The sequence below is a fragment of the Lissotriton vulgaris genome, chromosome 8 (genome assembly GCF_964263255.1).
Source record: "Lissotriton vulgaris chromosome 8, aLisVul1.2, whole genome shotgun sequence".
NCBI lineage: Eukaryota > Metazoa > Chordata > Amphibia > Caudata > Salamandridae > Lissotriton > Lissotriton vulgaris.
The window spans coordinates 507,137,459-507,159,553 of NC_141696.1; positions in this window are offsets into that span (position 1 = coordinate 507,137,459).

Consider the following 22,095-nt stretch of genomic DNA (forward strand, 5'->3'; position numbering starts at 1 on the left):
TGGAAGGTAGCCGCGTGGCCCCCCTTCCGAGGCCTTATTTGGCCCAGAGACCCGATCCCCCGGGGCATGGCCAGCATTTAAAAAATATATATATATATGTGGAGGGGGCTGCATGACCCCCCTCCTCAGGCTGTTTACGGCCCTGGAGATCCCATCCCCTGGGGCCGGCCTTGGCGTGTTTTTATGTATTTATTTTTTTAATGCAATATTGGGGAGGGGGGCTCTGTGGCCCCCTCCCGGGCCACGCCTGGTCCCAGGGACCCTATCCCCTGGGGCCATCCTCAAGTTGGGTACTGTGAAGGGTGCCTCAATGCCCCCACGGTCCCAGCAGGCTCCCTGTCTCCTACGGGAGACGGCATTGCTTTTCCACATGGGGAGCTGCTGATATGCAGCTCCCCATGTGGAAAAGCAATCTGGGTGGATTTTGGAAGAGAGAGCAGGTTTTCCTGCTCTTTTTCCCAAAATCCAAACCACAGCTTGCTATGGCAGGGCAGGAGCCCGAGGCTCCCGCCCTGCCATAACAAACAGCAGTGTATCCGGGGTGGGCACCCCAGGACATTGCAGGAGCCGGCCCTGGGGGGTTGCAGTCCCCAGGGCCATCACTGGCTCCAGGAGGGGGGCTGCACTGCCTCCCTCCAATCCAATGCACAGCCCCGGGGGTGGTGGTCCCCGGGGCTCGGGGTCCGTAACGGACCTCCAAATTAGCATTTTAGAGCCCCGGGGAGGAGGTGGTCCCCGGGGCGTGTGGGGGGCTCTTGCCTCCCCACTCAGGTTTCAAAATATTTTTTAAGAAACAAGCCCCAGGGCAGGCAGTCCCAGGGGCTGCGGGCGGGCCGTGTGCCCCTGCAAAAAATTAGAAAAAGCCGAAGGGAGTGGTGGTCCTTGGGGCTGCCTGGGCCCCCCTCATTTAAATTTCAAAATGCCCCTGGGACTTGGCCCACCCGGGGGCTAAATAATAACTAAGCACTGGAGCCGGATTTGCGCAAATTCAGCCAATAAAAAACAACCAAAAAATCCTTCTGAAACAAGGGCTATCTTTTTGCAAAATTTGGTGTGGTTCCATTCAGCAGTTCGGGTTGTAGCTGCGTCTTAACTTTCCTATGGGAATTAACATGAAGAAAACAAGTTTGGGACGCCACCCCCATCAGTGATGTCATTTGAGATGTCATCAGTAATGTCACTGACCATGTCATGAATGATGTAATATGTGACATCATCAGGAGTGGATTGTGGGCGCGCGAGATATAGTGAGTACAACTAACTATATCAGAGGAATTTCAATGGTTTTGTACGAGTGAAATGTCCAGCTAACTATAACACCCCTAAAACCTATGTTTTTTTCAGTGAATTTCTAAGGTTCTTTAAATGCTGATTCCAAACTATATCAGGCCTGAAACCTATGTTTTTTTCAGTGAATTTCAAAGGTTTTTATAAATGCTAATTCCTAACTATATCAGGCCTGAAACCCATGGTTTTTTCAGTGAATTTCGAAAGGTTTTGTAAATGACAATTTTTAAATGTATTAATTGTTATATTTATTTTTTTGATACTGATTTACTACATTTTTTTAAATTAATAATTGGTAGATATTTAAATTTTTAAATTACATTATAATTACATTATATATTACATTACAAAATATACTTTCTCAGAATTAAATACTTTAGTTTAAATACTTTGCAGGGTCCCCGGGGCAATACAGGGCCTAACGAGGGGGGCAAGGCAGCTCCCCTCCCAAACAAATTATCAAAAAAAGGCAATGCCCAGGGGGATGGGGGCCCCCAGGGCAGATTATGGCCTTGGGAGGGGGGCCACACAGCCCCCTTTCCGATATTTTTGTTTTCTAAAAAAAATAGGGGGCAGGCCCTGGGGTATGGGGACCCCCAGGGCCAATAAATTAGAAAAATATGGGGGCCACACAGCCCCCCTTCTTTAAAAAAATAATAATACCAGCATCGAGCCGGAGGCCACGCCCCCTCCTTGAAGCACTCTGCAAACGCGCCCCCTGGCATGTTTGCAGATGGGGAACGAATTCCCCTTGAATACTGGGGGTCCCTGGGGGCCAACTCACCCACCCGGACCCTCCAGTATGCGCCAGGGGGCTGCATTGCAGATAGGTCTTCTGAGGCCACACCCATTTTTACACCTCTCTGCAGCGCAGCTCTTGGGCGCCTAATGGAGGTAGCTGGTGGGCTAGTTGCACCCCAGGGACCCTCAGGATTCAAGGAGAGTTAATCCCCCAACTTAAAACGTGCCACGGGGTGCGTTTGCACAGTGGTGATGGGAGGGGGTGGGGCCTGAGGTGACATGTGTGCAAACACGCCCTGTGGCACGTTTTAAGTTGAGGAAATAATACCTCTTGAATCTTGAGCATCCCTGGGGGCCAACTAGCCCACCAGGTACCTCCAGTAAGCACCAGGGAGCTGCGTTGCAGAGTGTTGTAAAAAGGGGCATGGCCTCTGAACACCTCTCTGCAACGCAGCTCTCTGGTGCATACTGGAGGTACCTGATGGGCTAGTTGGTCCCCAGGGACTGTCAGGATTGAGGAGGAATTGATTCTCCAACTTAAAATGCGCCACAGGGCATGTTTGCAGACATGTCACCTCAGGCCACGCCCCCTTTCTTCACCATTGTGCAAATGCGCCCCGTGGTGAGTTGTAAGTTGAGGAATTAATACTCTTTCAATACTGAGGGTCCCTGAGGGATAACTAGCCCAACAGGTATTTCCAGTATGCGCAAGGGAGCTGCGTTGTAGACAGGTGTTCAGAGGCCATGCCCCTTTTTAGACGTCCCTGCAACCCAGCTCTGTGGCACTTACTGGAGGTACCTAGTGGGCTAGTTTGAACCTAGGGACCCTTAGGATTCAAGGGGACTTAATCTCTCAACTTGTTTACACAGTGGTGAAGGGAGGATACGGGGCCTGAGTTGAAGTGTGCAAACACACCCTGTGGCGCGTTTTAAGTTGGGGAAATAATTCCTCTTCAATCCTGAGGGACCCTGGGGGCTAACTAGCCCACCAGGTGCCTCCAGTAAGCGCCACTGTGCCGCGTTGCAGAGAGGTGGTCCAGGCCGTTCCCCTTTTTACACCTCTCTGCAACGCAGCTCTGTGGCGCTTACTGGAGGTACCTAGTGGGCTACTTGGACACCAGGGACCCTCAGGATTCAAGGGGACTTTATCCCTCAACTTAAAACGCCCACAGGTAGTGTTTGCACACATGACACCTCAGGCTCTCCCCCTCCCGTCATGAATTTGAGTTTGAATTTAAAATATTTATAAAGCGCACAACTACCGAGCGGTTTCTTGGCGCTAGGGATGCAAACCCATGGGCAGGACAAGAAGTCGGCCGCTTACAGGTGCTTCCAGTAAGTGCCACTGTGCTGCGTTGCAGAGAGGTGGTGCAGGCCGTGCCCCTTTTTACACTTCTCTGCAATGGCACTTACTGGAGGTACCTAGTGGGTTAATTTGCCCCTAGGGACCCTCAGGATTCAAGGGGACTTAATCTCCCAAATAAAATGGCCACAGGCGTGTTTACACAGTGGGGAAGGGAGGGGACAGGGCCTGAGGGGACATGTGCAAACACGCCCTATGGCGCGTTTTAAGTTGGGGAAATAATTTCCCTTTAATCCTGAGGGGCCCTGGGGGCTAACTAGCCCATCAGGTGCCTCCAGTAAGCGCCACTGTGCCGCGTTGCAGAGAGGTGGTCCAGGCCGTTCCCCTTTTTACACCTCTCTGCAACGCAGCTCTGTGGCGCTTACTGGAGGTACCTAGTGGGCTACTTGGACACCAGGGACCCTCAGGATTCAAGGGGACTTTATCCCACAACTTAAAATGCCCACAGGTAGTGTTTGCACACATGACACCTCAGGCTCTCCCCCTCCCTTCATGAATTTGAGTTTGAATTTAAAATATTTATAAAGCGCACAACTACCGAGCGGTTTCTTATCGCTAGGGATGCAAACCCATGGGCAGGACAGGAAGTGGGCCGCTTAATGTGGAAAGGTTCGAGAGAAGAGGAATGTCTTGAGAACTTTTCGAAACTCTAAGTAGTGGGAGAAGGACCTAAGGGAAAGGGGAAGAGTGTTCCAGAAGGAGGGGGCAAGGGTAGAGAATTTCATGCCTACCGATTTCTTCTTCCTAAAACGAGGAACAGAGAGACGGAATTGGGAGGAAGAGCGCAGCTCTCTGCGAGGGAGGTAGGCCTTAATTTTAGAATTCTGAAAGGTGATACAGCCCATCTTGAAGAAGGAGCGTTCCCGGATGGGAAGCCAGTGCAGAGCTTTGAGTAAAGAGGTGACGTGGTGAGACTTAGGGAGATTATAAACAAGTCGGGTGGCCTGATTTTGAACCAGCTGAAGTCTCAGTAGGTCATAGGCGGGGACACTAGTGTACAAAACGTTGCCATAGTCAAGGCGGTAAATTACCATGGCTAAAAGAATGAGTTTAAGGGCAGAAAGGGAGAAAAAACGTGAAATCTTTCGGATAGTGCGGAGAATCAGAAAACAGGATGAAACAACTGAGCTAATCTGGGAGTGCAGGGTGAGGTGATCGTTCAATTTTATCCCTAAGGTCTTCACTGAGGAAGGGGGGGAGGAGAACCCAGGGAGGAAGGCCAAAATGAAGAGTTCCAGGGACTGGAGCAACCACCTGTAAGGACCAATTCGGTTTTATCTGGGTTTAACTTCAGGTGGTTGTAGTTTATCCAGTCCCTGATAAAAATCATAACAGATTGGAAATTGTGAATGGAGTCTGAGGAAGAGGACAGATTGAAGATAAGCTGGAGGTCATCAGCGTAATTGTAAACCGTGACCTCCATTTGCTGTAGTGCGAAAACAAGAGGAAAGATGTATAAATTAAACAAAAGGGGGGCAGGGAGGAACCTTGCGGTACGCCGCATTGAACCTTATGGGAGGGTGCAGAAAAATTGGCCAGATGGACGGCCTGAGTGCGGTCCCTCAGGAAGGAAGAGAGCCAAACCAGAGCAGATCCCCTGATGCCAGCCGCCCTGGCACGGGTGAGAAGGATGGAGTGGTCAACCGTGTCAAAGGCGGCGGATAAATCAAGAAGGACCAAAGCCTGGGGTAGATTGGTATCCAATCCCTCTCTGAGTTTGTCCATGATAGAAAGAACTACTGACTCCGTAGAGTGCGTGGGCGAAAGCCTGCCTGACAAGGGGCTAGACTGCCATTTTCCTCAGCAAAGGCACTGAGCACTTTAGTGACGTGTCGCTCTAGTATTTTACCTAAAAAGGGAAGGAGGGAGATGGGGCGATAATTTGCCATAGAGGTGGGGTCTGCACCGTGTTTCTTTAAGATAGGGCTTATAGTAGCAGATTTGTGTGGCTGTGGAACAATGCCCTGAGCAAGAGAGCCTTGAGAAAGGCAGCGGGCAAGCCAAATAGATTTGTCTTAGAATACGTGCAGGGCAAATGTCATCGGGGGATCCTGACTTAACCCTTTGAAGTAGGGACAGGAACATCTCCCTGGTCAGGGGAGGTATTTGATCGAGATATGACCGGTTGAGCGGGGGCTAAAGATCGGAGAAAGAGGGGGAAGGGGGTGGAATATTAGACTTAATTGTTGTAATTTTCTCAATGAAATAATCATTGAGAGAGTCGCGGAGGGCATGGGAAGGGGAAGGTTTGAGGGTAACTCTGTCGGAAAAGGCTAGGTCCTGCACAATAGTAAAGATTTCTCACGGTTGGTTTTCGGCAGACAGGATTTTCGAGGAGAAATAATTAGTCTTGGCGGAGAGAATGGCTTTCTTGTATTGGTTGAGAAGTGAGGTGTATTGCAGTTTGAGTGTGGGCCAGTAGGCGCATCTCCAGGTGCGCTCTGCCTGCGGTACTGCAAGTTTCCTCTCTTTGAGTTCAGCGTTAAACCACCTATTTGCGTCATTGGCGCGCCTGGCAGTCACGCGTCTCAGAGGGGCTACTTGGTCGCACCCTCTGGCGAGCCATTTGTTAATAGTGTCCGCTTGGGTGGAGGAGGAAAGATCTTCAATATTAGGGGTTGAGGCGGAGAGAGAAGAGCAAAGGGAGGCCATGTCGACATGGTTCCAATTGCGCACCCAGGTGTTCCTAGGGAGAGGAGGTCTTTTAGCGAGACTGGGGTGTAGGAAAAAAGAAACTAGAGAGTGATTGGACCAGGCGCATGGGGTAACAACAGGGGGAGAAACGGTACAATTGAGCGACCAAACCTGGTCCAAGGTGTGGCCGTGGATGTGGGTAGGGGTATGGACGTGAGACAAGAAGTGGAGACTGCAAAGGGATTCCGAGAATTCTCTGGACATATGGTCCTCAGCAGGATCGGAGGGCCAGAAGTTAAAATCGCCTAGCACTAGAACAGAGGAGTTGTTCATAGCCAGGGTTGCCAGCAGTTCCTGGACGACGGGGATAAAGTGCAGCATTTGTTGAGGGGGACGATACATGAGCAGACAGGTCAAAGGCGTTTGAAAAGAGGCAGAGTGGACGACTAAATAGTTGACCGCTGTGATGGGGGGGGGGATAACAACTGAAAGTGGAGTTCAGAGCAGACGATCAAGGCGACACCACCGCCAGCCTTCCCAGCAGGCCGATCAGCGCGAAGAGCATAATAGGAGAAGGGGAGGGCCGCTAGTATATTAGGCAGAGAATCGGGGCAGAACCAGGTCTCTGTAATAAACAGAAGATCCGGCTTATGAGTGTCAAGCAGAACAAACAGTTCATGGTGGTGCTTGACAGCCGATCTGGTGTTCAGAAGACAAACTGAGATAGCAGGGGCAGCACAGGGCAGGGGAGGCGGCTCCCGTGAGGGAGGGAAGGGAGAGGGCAGGGAAGACATATAGGGAGTGAGTGAAGGAATGGGAAATGCCTGCCTAAGGACGAGTGTAGAAATATAGGCAAGAGTGGAGCTTGCCAGTGGCCACAAACCTTGTAGGAACGGAGCTGGGCTGATGAGTAAGTTAAAAAACCGGCATAATGGGGTGCCCCTAGCCCCGGCCGGCCGCGGACGGGCGCAGACGGGCTTGCCTTTGGTGCGCCTTTGGGGTGCCGCCGGCGTGCCCGCTGCGCGCGTCCGCTGCACGTGGGGATGGTCTTTAAGTAAAGGGGGAGCGCGAGGACTGCAGCGCTGACCTGAGCTGCCTCTATGCCCCGGTCCAAGATGGCGCATCACTGTGCAAACGCACCCCATGGCACGTTTTAAGAGGTAGTTTTAATCCCTCTGCCCTATTATATACTAGGGGCTTAAAGAGGAGGGCATGCTAATCACAGGGGTACCAGAACGCATAGTGTTCCCTAGTGTATGTAGGTGTTTTAACTGTATTCTAAGTGTCTTTTAGCATACCACTGGCTATAGGACTGGTTAGTCAGAGTCAATTACCAGCAGTACCCATCTGAAAAAATTGAGGGTACAGGATGATTTTGCAACAGGACCTCTTTCTGCTCTTCTGTTTGTTCTTTCTGCATGTCTTCCTTCTTCCTGCACTTTTCTCCATCTTTGAGGACTTCTGTTGCTTCTTTCTGCATTTCTTTTGCTTATTTCTGTGTGTTTTATTCACATGTTGTACCTCTGTAGGCATTGGTAGAAACTAGCATTTAAAAAACGTTAGAAATTCACTTAAAAAAACAGAGGTTTCAGGCATGTTATAGATACAAATTAGCATTGAAAAAACCTTTGAAATTCACTGAAAAAACCATAGGTTTCAGGCACGTTATAGTTAGGAATTAGCATTTATAAAACAATAGAAATTCACTGAAAAAACCATAGGGTTCAGGGGCGTTATAGTTAGTTGGACATTACAAAACCATTGAAATTCCCCCGTTATAGTTAGTTCAGCTAACTATAACTTGCACGCCCGCAATGCACTGCTGATGACGTCACATATTACATCACTCATGACATGGTCAGTGACATCACTCATGACATCACTCATGACATCTCAAATGACATCACTGATGACATCACTGATGACATCATCCTTGTGATAAGAGTGGCAGACGTCCTCTCACCCTAATATAACCTTTTATACCCACACTCAAAAATAGAAACATTTTCAAAACAATGGAGATACCAATACCAGTTACAACACACCTATTCAGTAATTCCAAGATCTACGCACACAGTCACTCATACATGTACTCACTCATCATATGTACTCATACACTCACATAGCCTGTTACACACTGACACTCATCCATAAAGTTACTCACAGACATGCAAATAAAGTATCAAACATCCATTTAGCTATATATACATTTATACACACACCACCACACTTACTTCTACAGAAATGTACAAATACTTACTCTCTTAAACAATCACTTATAGAAACACATACTTATTTACACAGGAACTCTTCCCATCTCTCACTCTCACTTAATCAATCAATTAATCAATTAATCAATCAATCAATCAATCAATCAATTGTAAAGCACACTACATACCCGCGAGGGTCTCAAGGTGCTGGGGGGCGCTTCTGATCGAACAACCAGGTCTTGAGTATCCACCTGAAGGTCAGCAGGTCTTGGGTCTGTCGTAGGCTCAGTGGGAGAGTGTTCCATGTCTTGGCGGCGAGGTGGGAGAAGGATCTCCCACCGGTGGTTGTTCTTCGGATGCACGGGACGGTGGCGAGTGAGAGGTCGGCGGAGCGTAGCTGGCCGTTGGGGATGTAGAAGGAGAGCCGTCTGTTGATGTAGGCTGGGCCAGTCTTGTGGAGTGCCTTGTGTGCGTGGGTGAGGAGCTTGAAGGATACCCTCTTTTTTCTTTTTTTTTTTTTTGGGGAGCCAGTGCAGGTTTCTCAGGTGGGGGGTGATGTGGCCGTGGCGTGGTACGTCAAGGATCAGTCGCGCCGAGGCGTTTTGGATGCGTTGTAGTCGTTTGATGAGCTTGGTCGGGGCTCTCGTGTAAAGGCTGTTTCCGTAGTCGAGTCTGCTGCTGACGAGGGCCTGGGTGATTGTCTTTCTTGTATCTGTCGGGATCCATCTGAAGATCCTGCGGAGCATTCTGAGGGTTTTGAAGCAGGAGGAGGAGACAGTGTTGACTTGCTTGGTCATTGAGAGCGCTGAGCCGAGGATGATTCCCAGGTTGCGTGCATGGTCGGTGGGTATCGGGCTGCCCCCAGTGCCATCGTCCATCAGGAGTCAACCCAGGCTGAAGGGTTGGAGCCGAGGATGAGGACCTCCGTCTTGTCGGAGTTCAGCTTCAGATGGCTGGTCTTCATCCAGTCGGCGACGGCCTTCATTCCTTCGTGCCAATACTCACATATACTAGTTTAAAACATATGCAGTTACTCATAAATACACTATTGAGACAGTCATTCACTCACTAACTCACCCACAAACAGTGAGTCACTCATTCATGCATCTGTGCACTAAGTAATACTCCTCACCGAGCCATACAGACATTCAGACACTCATACTGATACTCAAAAAACAACTAATAACCCATGTAGCCACTTATACACAAAGTGAGAGACTGATACACAATGTTTACATATTTAAACATTACTCACTAACCCATGTATTCACTAAGATACACTTAATCAGACAGTTATACAATCAATTTTACAAAAAGCATCAATATGTTGGCACCATAGGAGAGCATGTAGCGTTAGGGGCAAAGCTGCTGACTTTGGAACTGGGAGCCAGGTTTGAGTCTCGGGTTTGTCTCAACATCCTGTGATTCTGTCCAATTCACTTAATCTACCAGTGCCTAAGAACCAACTTCAACAAAAAATATTAAAGCCTTGTGTAATGCAATTGATGGTCATGTTGAGTACTCCAAGTCGCTCTATATAAAACTGCAAAAAAGCAAACAGATGTATACTGACAGCCAAAAAAGACAGGCAACCACACTGATGTTGCAAAACGTTCTATAGTCAGGAATATTAATGTTTTTAGAAAGTAGAGGTGTATGAGATGCCTTAAGCATGAACTACATGGAAAACTGAGTTTGTGGATATCAGAGCGGTTACTTTGTATCAGAGCAGAGGTGAACTGATGGTGGAATGGGTACTGTACCGACAGAACTCAGACAACACCCTTACATAAGAATGAATGAATATGACACGTAAAAGCATAAACATACATCCTACAGGGAATGTTGGCACTAAACAATTTTAATAGAGGGGTGGGTTCTGGTAAAAGATGCCACGTACATGAACAAAATATAAACCTTTACACAGCTTTCCGAAAGCTAGAATGCAAGAGAATGATTTCTAATTATTCGGAAGGTTATCCGATAAGCTAGGGCCCAGAAAAAATGAAACAGGCAAAATGTTGCATTTGTTATCGTCACCTGTAGCTGCAATTAAAAGTTGAAACAGAGGGGCATATTTTCAAGGGCCTTGCACCACAAGAATGAGACTTTTGATGACATTCCTGTGGCACAATGCCCTGCTCCATATTTACAAAGTGGCGAATATGGCCCAGAGTATTAAAGGCGAAGTATATCATTCAAGAGAAGCCGGAGTGCCTGCAGTGATGATAGGTCACGCAAGGAAACACTGCATTCTGAGCAGGGGATGGTAGTGGGTTAAGGTTTGTGGGGATAATTTGTGAAAGTACCCGGCCTCAAAGTTTTACTCTGAAGCACGCTGCTTGCGCTATTTAATGTTGGTGTGTTAAATGCTAAGGCTGCATAGTCTTAATTCTACCTCACATCTATTTATTCCACACCAGACACTCCCTGCCACTTCATCTCACTCTGGCAGGATCTAGCTTTCCCGCTTTGTCACATGTTTTACATCTTTCTCTTCCTCCCCTTTTCAACGTTGTGTGTTTCTCCCTCTCTTGCTCTGGGACAAAGTCTACTGATGAAAAATAGGGGCCAGTCACCAGCAATGAGTGCTGGTGGGCCCCACCTGCAACAACCTGCACAAATTAAGCACTGCCTGCCACTCAGCAGAAAAGACGGTTGCAAATCACCGTGACTGCTCACCTAAGAGCAGCTTCTGATATGCAGCACACCCAGGAGTCCATAATATATGGTGTCATATTAAGTCACACCTCAGACTCTTCTCCTTGACAGTGGAGCACTACTCGCCCTTATGTCACCTCCTGCAGTGCCAACAAGAGCATCAGCAGCTGTTTATGATTTCTCCAGTCCGCACACATAGGGCTAATGATTGATAAACTGTACTGCCTTGGAATGAACACAAGCCCCCTGCTGTGCAATGCTCCCACCGGTTACAGGTGGACGAACATGTGGACCCAGGCAGATTACAATGAGCCTCAGCGCGCATGCAGCTGGCCGACAGTCACTGTAAAACAGCAGAGAGAAGTACTTTTTTATTACCAATGCATATGTAGTGCTGTGGACAAGATGGACATGTTAGAAAAGCACTGCTGGTAGGGGACTGACTCAAGCAAGGAAATGACTGAATAAGCCTGACCCAAAGCCTTTCTCTGTACAAGAGGTCTTCGGCTTATGCCAGGCCTAAAAATGACAGGAGGCCATGTCAAATTGCTTACCCAGATTATGTGAACTTTGGGTTAACTATGGGTTTTTAGCTATTGTTTAGGGATACTGGAGTGGAACATGATCAGTGTTATCACAACTTTAAAGTATTTTCTGGGAGTAGGGTTGAGAAGTTAACACCTGATGAACCTGGGAGGTACTGCTTTGTTTGGAGCACAATTAAATTTAGGACTATTTAATGAATATCTCCCTCCTCAGATCAGTTTTGTGACCAATGTATTTGAACTTCGAGGTGTAAAATCTCCAATTCGGTCTCGGGTTTTCACAAATTTCTCGGGTAGATCTCCTAAAACACTTCATGAAGTCCTTGCTATTTTGGATTATTTATTTCAGTAGTGTCCTTTAATTAGTGTCTGGTAGGCGTGTAGCTCTTTCGGCCAATGTCTTTGACAACTAGAAAAAACGTATCATTTTGCACCACTTATTCGTCAAACTTTTCCCGAGTGAAGGATTCCATGGGACCTTCTTGGAAAAATCAGCGAATAATCTCTTTAATCGCTCATTCTCTGCATATGGTTCAAAGTAGTGGGCATTCTGTTTATCTATCTATCTATCTATCTATCTATCTATCTATCTATCTATCTATCTATCTATCTATCTATCTATCTATCCATATATCTATCTATCTATCTATCTATCTATCTATCTATCTATCTATCTATCTTTCTATTAGACTACTACTCCCTTGTCCGTTGCTGTAACTAGAAAACAAGAGGGCATGTTTCCTAGTTGCAGGCAATGTTAAAACATACATCTCTAGAAGTCATTGCAAACTGAAGTTATAAATAAGGATGCACAAGTGCACAAGTTATTCCAGTATTTTGAGCTGAACCGATATCCTATTACATACCAAAATCCTTTGGAGATTAACATTTTAATTATAATAACTTTCCCTACCAGACCCAAAAAGATTATTGACTCCATTATATTGTTTTGTCTCCATCATGGGATGTGTCTCATGCATATTTTTTCATTTCTTTTTTAAAGGACAGGTCCAAACTCGAAACCGCTGATATTGTTGTTTAAAAGTCAATTTACATTTAGGAGTTAGTAAATGACAAGTAAGCCAGCAGGCGTCACTCCCATGTGCACCCAGGGATGCTCTGTTCCAGTTTGATGAAGGACATCCGTGTGACATGGGCCAATGAGATGGATGTCCACATCAAGTTAAAGATGAGTGACGTCCATCCCTCCATTTTATATTTGCTTGACACTTGGGGCACAATTCCAAATCTGTGGTGGTATCCCGACCGCCCTATTACAATCGGGCAGTCGGACTGCCACAGCCCACTGCCAGGGAACCTGGCGGTGTTGCGGAGGTCAGGAGGACGCAATATGCTTGGCGGGACCCCCGTGGTCCCACCAAGCATATTACAAGTTTCCTCTCTGCCGATGGTTTCTTGGAGGTTCTTACTCCAGGAACATCGTGTCAGAGCAGAAACAAAGTGGGCCACAGGGACACCTGTGCCTCCTCCACATGTGGATGCACACAGGGGGTGAAACATGTCCCCACCTGTGCGCATGCATACCAGTTCCTGCACGGGATGGACTTTTCAGTCACTGGATTTGGAATAGTTAACAGAGAATAGCAAGACTTCTGTAAATCCTGCCAATTCCTGCTATGCATATGGCTTGAGTTGGCGGGCCGAGAGGAAGCAAAGCCCATCGTCTGCATAAAGTGCCAAATTCTTTGGCACCCACTCAGGGGCTTTTAATGCTCGGATTGTTCTACACTCTCTGAACAAAGGGTTCCATCAACAAGGCAAATATTAATGGTGAAAGTGGACATCCTTACCTTGTGCCCCTTGTTATGTTTATCGATGATAAGAGCTCACCATTCACCTTTGTTTTTGCCGTTGGGTTTTGGTAGTTAGTCTTTTTTATTTGTTTCAGCCTTGGGCCCATGCAGTTTTATCTAGCAGCTTAGATATATAACTCCAATTGACCCTATCAAATCAAAGGCCTTCTCTGCATCCAGTGAGAGAACGACCATCGGTGTCTTGACTCTTTCAGCCACTTCAATAAGAGTGGTAGCTAACCTGGTGTTGTCTCTAGCATGCCCATTGAACATGGGCCCTGTTTGTTGGAGTGTTTGTGCAAAATATCGACTTAAAAATATTGGAATTCAGAAATTGAGTATTGTGACACACACATATCACGATGATCAAACATCATTGACAAGAAGGAGGTAAGTAATATTGTTTAAATAATATTTATTTATTAATATCATTTTCAATGTGATAATGGTTAAACATATTGGTTGTTAATTATTTAAATGTGTTTTAGTTGCTATATTAATGTTATATGTTACTGCTGCTTATTATAAATGTTATTATTATTTTTTAAATATAGCTTGTCGTTTTAAGTGATATAGAATGTTTTTTTTAACTCTTAATATTAATTTACAGTGTTGTAGTGGGGTGTTGGCTTTGTGGAAGGATAGGGTGGGAAGTTAATTACGTAATAATTAATTATGAATTATTTAATACATTTTATTTAATTATATGATTGATATTTATTATGTAAATTATTTAAAACTGATTTCTTTTCGTTCTATATTATTTGCAGATTAGGTTTGTAGGGGTATAGGGTGGGATGATAACTAACAATTCATTATTTATTTAAAATTATCTATGTAATTGTTTTTTAATTCTGTGATTTAAGGGTTACTTTTTATTTTACTCATTTTAGTTTTGGGCTGCTAGGTTTGTAGGGGTCTAATGTGGGAAGTTCGTTACGTAATCATCAATTAACAATTTATTAATATTTAAAGATTTAATTGATTTTTAATTATATAAAATATGAAATATTGATTTTTTACTTATATTTTGGTAGCAGGATGCTAGGTTTGTAGGGGTATAGGGTGGGAAGTTAATTAAGTATTCATTAAATAACAATTATTTATCAATTAATTAACTATTTATATTAAATATACGTTTGGAAAATATTTTCTTTTGAATTATAATTTAGATGTGGTCTGCTAGATTTGTAGGGGTATAAGTTAATTAATTAATAATTTTGTAGTAATTATTTATTAATTGATTATTATTTTATTGAATAGTAATTATGTAAATTGATTGCATTTCTTTTTTTAATACATATATATATATATATATATACTTTTCATGTTAATAATTTTTTATCAAGTGTTGTTTTTTTACATTCATGGTATTTTTTTATTGAGGAGTCACAGGTGACGTAGTTGGGAGATATGGTAGTGTGGCTAGTTTCAACCACACTGTTGCGAGGTCTGAAAGCACTTTGCGATCTATGTATGTTGCCACTATCTTATGTCAGAGGGCTGTGGATGTCAGAAAAAAAGTCAATGCATGTACATGATCTATAAAAGTCGCAGTGAAAAGTGAAGTCCCTGTCCTGGGGGTGCTCTATTCTCCAGATATCCTTTAGATTCAAGTCTCTTACACTCTGGAGCAGTGAGGGTGGTACTCTTGTTTGGCCTGTTTGTTTAGGGGATCTGTCCTCTTTTGCATGAACAGTGGTGACACAAGAATGTTTCCTTTGGATGAGTGTGTGAACTGCATCATGTTTGTATAGAACTGTTCTTTTTCATCATTGGGCACATAAAGAAAATGGTTAGTGTGAAGCCACCCAGTTTATCCTGGATACCCAACAGCTGCCCCCTTGTCTTGCTATTTAGAGACGAGCTTGAAATCAGGCCACGTTACAACAATATGGCTACTCCTCTAGTTTTTGAAATGCCGACTGCATGATATTGGGTGGGGAACCAGTAGGACCATAGTCTGGGAATGTCTTTTTGGAGGAGTTGAGTCTTTTGGAGGAGGGCTACATCCACCTCTTTGGCATGAATCCATTGTAGGAGAGCTCTCATTTTAACTGGGTAATTGATTCATTGTGTGACGATCAACAGCTCCATCATGGAATGGACAGATGATTCCCCTGTAGATAACAGTGTGTCGCGGGTCGGCCCCCTTCTAATAGTGAAACCCATGTATTTCAGAGAAAGGGTCTCAGTGGGGAGTGATAATGTACTGTAATGCTTCTTATGCTGTTATTTGTGTAACACTGTTTGTGTTGTAGCAGTGGGTACAGTGACAAAAAAACCATGAAAGCAGATAATAAACAACTCATGGCTGTGAATGTAGATGCAAAAACAACACTGTACTGGGGTGAATATATGACATTGTTCTGCATTCTGTCCATCAACTGTTATTTTTGCATTTGTCACCCGAGTGGGATGGGTATGCTCAGACGTGAGTCCCATGCTCTCCACACCACTGGAATCAAGCTATCCTGGCTGGAGACGGCTAGGATGCTTGATTCCGGTCCAGGAAAGACATGGCATGGCAGTTCGGGCTGGACTGTTCCCATGAGGCACAGGGTCAAGGCTGATCTGCATATGGCCATGTCTGAACTGGGGTGGTGTGGAGTGCAAAAAAATGATGGATGTAGGCCCAGATCTCTGTACTGGGGTGAATGCATGACATTGTTCTGCATTCTGTCCATCAACTGTTATTTTTGCATTTGTCACCCCGAGTGGGATGGGTATGCTCAGACGTGAGTCCCATGCTCTCCACACAACTGGAGTCAAGCTATCCTGGCTGAAGACGGCTGATAGCCAGAAACCGGTCCTAGGATGCTTGATTCCGGTCCAGGAAAGACATGGCTTGGCAGTTCCGGCTGGACTGTTCCCATGAGGCGCAGGGTCAAGGCTGATTTGCATATGGCCATGTCTGAACTGGGGTGGTGTGGAGTGCAAAAAAAGATGGATTTAGGCCCAGATCTCTGTACTGGGGTGAATATATGACATTGTTCTGCATTCTGTCCATCAACTGTTATTTTTGCATGTGAATGTAGATATGTCAAAATATTGAAAATAAGCATGCAAACATGTCCATAGGCCGTCACTTTGGGTGCAGCTCACAAAAGTGTGGAGCTAGCTACAGGGTCAAGTTTGGGAGCCCTTGCCTGTCTCTGAAGCCAGCAAGTGTGGTGTGGTGAATGAGTTCAGGTCCAGAGAGACTTGCAACAGGCCAAGGGATGCAACATGGATGTCTGTATCTGCAGGCATGGTTCGGTCCAGGGTTCAATAAGGTCTAACCCCCCTGCAATGAAAATAGCCCAAAATGGCGACTGTCCTCAATCCCCCTCAGAGATGGCTAGTCTGGTCTCTTTGCCGCTCAGTGGTCATAGTCTTCTCCATTCCCTGTGGGCTTTATTGGTGTTAGGTGTACGCCAGGCTCCTCAATTTTCTTGTCTGGGGGTGCCGCTTCATAGTCCAGGATATTTTTTACCTACGCAGTCTCCAAGACACTGTGTTGTGTGCCTTTGTGGTTGAAGAGTAGTTAGAAAGGAAACCTCCATCTGTGAGAGATGTTCTCACTGCACAGATGAGTAGTGATCACTGTGAATTCTTTGCATCTTGCTAGTGAGAGCGGTGAGTCGTCCGGTAAGAGCGATAGTGTGGTGTTTCAGAAACAAACTGGTTTTTGTTGCCTGGCGGCCTGTACAAGAGCCTTTTTGTCTGTGAAGAAGTATACTCTTGTGAGTATATGTGGCGTTAGATTATTTTTCAGCTGGCAATTGTATAACACTCTATGCATGCAGTTGTGGTGAGGCAGATCCGTCATTTGGTTCTGTAAGAGGTGCTGAAAGAAGACCAATATGTATTCCTACAGGTCTTTATTCTGGATCTCTTTGGACAACCCATGGATTCGGATGTTGTTCCACTGGTCACTGTGTCAATTATATCCTTCTGCAGAGTTTCTATCCTAGTCACCCTGTGGGCCCGCTCATTGTGCTTGTGAGACGTTATGACAACTTTATTTTCTACAAGGTGTATGTGTGATACTGTCTCTTGTAGGGAGTGATCCAAGCCTTTGATGGTGCTATTAATAACCTGGTGCCAGGCTGTCATGTCCTTGCAAAATTCCACCAGAAGAACCTTGATATGTTCTTTAGTGGTCAGGCCTGAGGGTCACTTTTTGTAATGTACTATCCACAGTTAACGGTTCAGAAAAGGTTTTCTGAATTGTTAAATAGGTTAAGTAAGCATTACAGAATCTCTATTTGAAAAGGGCTTGTTAAGGGTGCACCTTTCAATTACTGATTCCTTATGTATGCACTAATATTTTGCTCTCAAAGTCTAGTTTCAAAACATTAATATTTTACCACCAATTCAAAATAGATTTCAAGCCATTCACAAATGTGAAAATATCCCAAGGGCACTACTTGCTCTTTGAGAATGTTGATAAACATGTTTTTATTAGTGGGCAGTGGTTCCTAGGACCATCATTGGTGCTGGGGTCAACTGCAGGGATTTCCGTACTGAATGGGTAGCATACATGGACAAGGGGAAGCAACAAGAATTATATTCAGAAAAATAGTGTAATGAGAGTTCTGTTACTGAACAAGATTCTTCAGGATATATTTTATATGGGGTTTCGAGATATAAAACATGCATTTCACATTCTGGACACATTTATGGTGCATTTATTGGCAGTGAGAAAGCATTTGAAATCGCACTGTGAGTCAAGTGTCTCTTGCCAGTGCAAGTATAGGCTATTTAATTTCAAATCAGGTATTCAAGTTAGGAGTCATAACCACAAAAATAAAGCCCACTTCCTTCAAGTATTTTCATACAGATACAGACAATGCCATAGATCATGCAGGTCTAACAATTTAAGGTAGGCGTTTGCCTCTCTCTTGACTTGGATGGAGAACATTTCTGACAAATGGAAGCTGGACATATTGGTATATCTGGACTACAAATCGTACTTTTCAGTACGGACTGATTTTTTAGTTATTCCTTTAATTTTCAATTGGTAGAGAAACTAACCCTTTAGGAGCGTAATCAGGAAAGCTATGGTCTAGATTCTAACGAAGGATCTGGAGTAAGGTATTTACTGAAAACTACTTCTCTGAGAAAATTGTTACAGACCTGCGACCTCATTGGTCTGAAGTATGTAAATCTTTGGAGAGACAATCTACTTCAAGATTCAGGCTTTTCAATGAATTATCACCATACTGTTTTGGAGATATATCATCCCATATCATGGACTTTGAACACTGCTATATGTTGCCCTTCTGCATGAACACCAGCTATTGCAGTACTTTCCCGTTCATTTTCATTTCCAGTATAAAGAATTCCTTATGCTCCCTAGCAATTTTTCAAGATAATAAAAGTTGTGGTTAGCTGTATCCGTGATGAGGATATCATACTCCACCCATATCTGGTGAATTAGCTGGTCCAGGAAGACATTTGAGATTAGCATTAGGGGCTTTTGATGTGTCAGGCCTTTGTTCTGTGTAGTTCTGATCAACTAAGTAGATTCAAAAATATAACCTTGGCAAGATCACTACTTCCCTACTGCCAGATTCAAGAATAACCTCTGGAGTACTCAGAAATGAATGTGGAAAAGTTCAATCATCTCCATTTTGAACTCCAAATGATTGAATGACCCAGCCTTCAAACCTGTGGCCTACCCACACCAGGGTGAGGGCATAATGGCATCAGAAAAACTAAGCAGGGCAGGCCCCTTATCACTTGGTTTCTTTCTATTTCCAGAATTTCATTCAGAAATATGTAAGACTTACTGGTCATCAATTCTAGAATCCTACATGTTCTAGGAGGATGCACTGCTTTCGGGTTTTTAATCAGAGGGGTTATGCATTAGAACCTATTCTGTGCTCTGAGCTATCTGGAATCCTCTATGCTTTTCTTAAAATTTTTTACCTTACCTGGTTATAGCACATTTTAGGAGGAGAGGTCTAGATGGTGGTGATATCCTTTTTGAGAAGGACAATGAGCAGTTTCCATCCCCTGACAGTTAGGAGTTGCTTTGGAATTGATCTGTGACCTTCCAATCACATTTTCCTAGTCATAGAAACAGGTGGTTAGGAGCTCCCAGGTTGGAAGCATGGAAAGTCAGATATTGTCCTACAGAGGACGGCTCACTACGGAAAAAGTGCCTTGGCAGTTTAGGCATTTCTTGGGATTTCTGATATGCAGCCGGATGATCACAAATGGTTACCTTTCCCAGTCTGGTGTCAGATCAGAGTGCCTTAGGGGTCCAAGAATGTTTTGCACAGAAATCCACTCAGGATAATATCAGGATGGGCCTGGCTCTTTCCACTTAAAGACTGCAAGGGTCAGCTCTTGGGTGTTTGAGCAGTTTTGGATGATGTAGTCAGGCTGCTCAATGGTTTCACTCTTCTACAGCTTGTGAATGCCACACCATTAGAAGCATTCCAATTAGAGGCTACACATGAGCACTTTAGCAGTAGAGAAATACACACCAAATATAAACAACACCACAAAGCTGGCAAAGTAGCTAATCTGTCAAAATTAAGGAATTGTACATATCCAAAAATATCACCTGTTTTATTCATCTTTCAGCTTTAGCAAGTGGTAGAATGATGCTTATAAAAAAGAAATAGTTCACCACACTCTAAGGTCCAGAGTCCTAGCTGCCATGGCCAGGCACTTTACTGTTGCTGCACTTGAGCAACTCAAGCAGCTAAAGCATGAAATATATAAGATTCTAGAGTGGGCTGCCCCCACAACTGTGACATTCAGAGTGTAGGAAAAATCCCTTTATCTCCTCCTGCTAGATAATACATATGAGAAGGTTTAAACAGAGAACCTGAACATGATTCTCCAAGAGTGAAATAAAGAGAGGAAAAAAATATGTGAGCGCGGGGGGAGAAAGTGTCTTGAAGTGGAATCAAAGCTGGGCAGCCTTAGTATATTTGACAATGCCAGCTTTCGACAGCACCAGCAGCGGGCTTCTAATTGAAATATTGGTCCCCTACACTTAGGGGTGACACGTTAAGAATAGAGTATGGGCGAAATTCTACAAATCAGCCTGAACGTACTTTAAAACTTTTTTTACAATTCATGAGACAGAAGTACTAATGCCTGAAAGTCACTGCAGATGTGCTGTTGCACTTGTCATGTGACTTTCTGAAGGATCCTTATTTCCGTTGTGTGTAATTCTATGCAGCGTACAAATCTGCACAGCGGGAATGGCAGCCAAATGTGCAAAAACACATATTTTCCCTTGCAGGGAAAATACTTCCACTTGGAGAAAGACTTTCTTCACACCAAAATAGCGGTGATCACATCCCCAGTCCATCCTGGCAGGGGAATGGCTGGAGTAGATATCAGACCATTTCCGGACTCATTTCAGTTTGTGGTTTACTTCAAAAATATCGCTTCTGATCCTCATGTGAAATTTACTACTGTACATTTTCAGCTCTCTTGTCAAATAAATGTCCAGTACTCTTACCAGTCATGTCAACCAGGATTTTGTTTGTAAACGCCTGACTGGCATAATTAATGGAATTTTCAACTAATATCATATGTTCAGGTCTAGAAACCACCTTTCTAAGGGTTTTAAACATTGAACAATGATTGTCAATAACATATTTACTGAGTTGCTATGCCTGTCTGTGTCTTGTACACATATTTATCAATGGTAGAGAGACCGTTGGATGATTTTAATATTCATTTTTCAATTCAATGCTGTCATCAACTTCCAGTCTAACACAATCTTCTTTGACTGGTGAAATGTTAAGCCGTCCAGATAAGATGTTTTACCACTTCTCTATGGCAAGAACACTAAGGGCCTGATTCAGCCTCCTGACTTCCGCAACACCACCAGTTATTGCAGTTCCCAGGCAGCTGCAGCGTGGCAATGGCAGTGCAACCGCCCTAATTGTAAAAGGTCTGTCGGAAGACCACCACACCCACACAAGTCTGGTGGTTTGCGGACCGCAGACTCATAATCAGGCCCTTAGCAATGAGAATGTGTCTGCAAAGGATAGCACATGACAGGTTTTGTATATTAGGGTTTTTGACCCCTAGAAAAGGCCACAGGAGAATTTTCAAGGCTTTGTAAATGGGGATCCATTTTAAAGAAAGCGTCCCCTGTCCGGCTACTCTTGTTCTCTGTGTTGCCATAGTTTAAAAAAAAGAAAATTCAGCATGTTCCAATCACACAACCACAAGGAGTAATTGCTTTGATAGTCTCATACTTTTTTTAAATACTTAGGGGGTCATTATGATAGCGGGCGGATCATCACCGGCTGTATAGCGGTGGCGATCCGCCCCCCAAAATCCACTGCACGCATGAATTTCCTCCCCACCACATTATGATGGCCAGAGGGACCCCGGCGGACGGGAAGACCATCTGTCAGTTTTTCGCCGGTAGGCAATCCGCCCGATTGCCTACTGGGTGGAAAAGCCCAGGAATATGGTGGCGGTGCCATCCATATTATCATCATGGCGGTGGAATGCCTTTCCATGGCGGAGACTCCGCCATGGAAAGGCATGCAGTTTTGTCTCTTGGGGCCCGTTGCATGCCCCCAGGGTGTTCGTGCCGGTGAACATGGGGGTACCCATAGTACCCCCCTGCAGTTTTATGCACAACATGACATGCGCATGATAATGATAAAGGTGTCCCATAAGGATCTATACTAAGTCCAACTCTATTTAATATATACCGGTCCCCCCTAGCCATAATAATCAAAGACCAATGATTTGATACGGTGTCCTACCCCGATGACACCCAAATCCTGGTCACTCTGGGCCCAGACCTCACCGATACAAGACACAGGTTCCAGCAGTGCATGATATCGGTGAAGGAATGGCTGTCA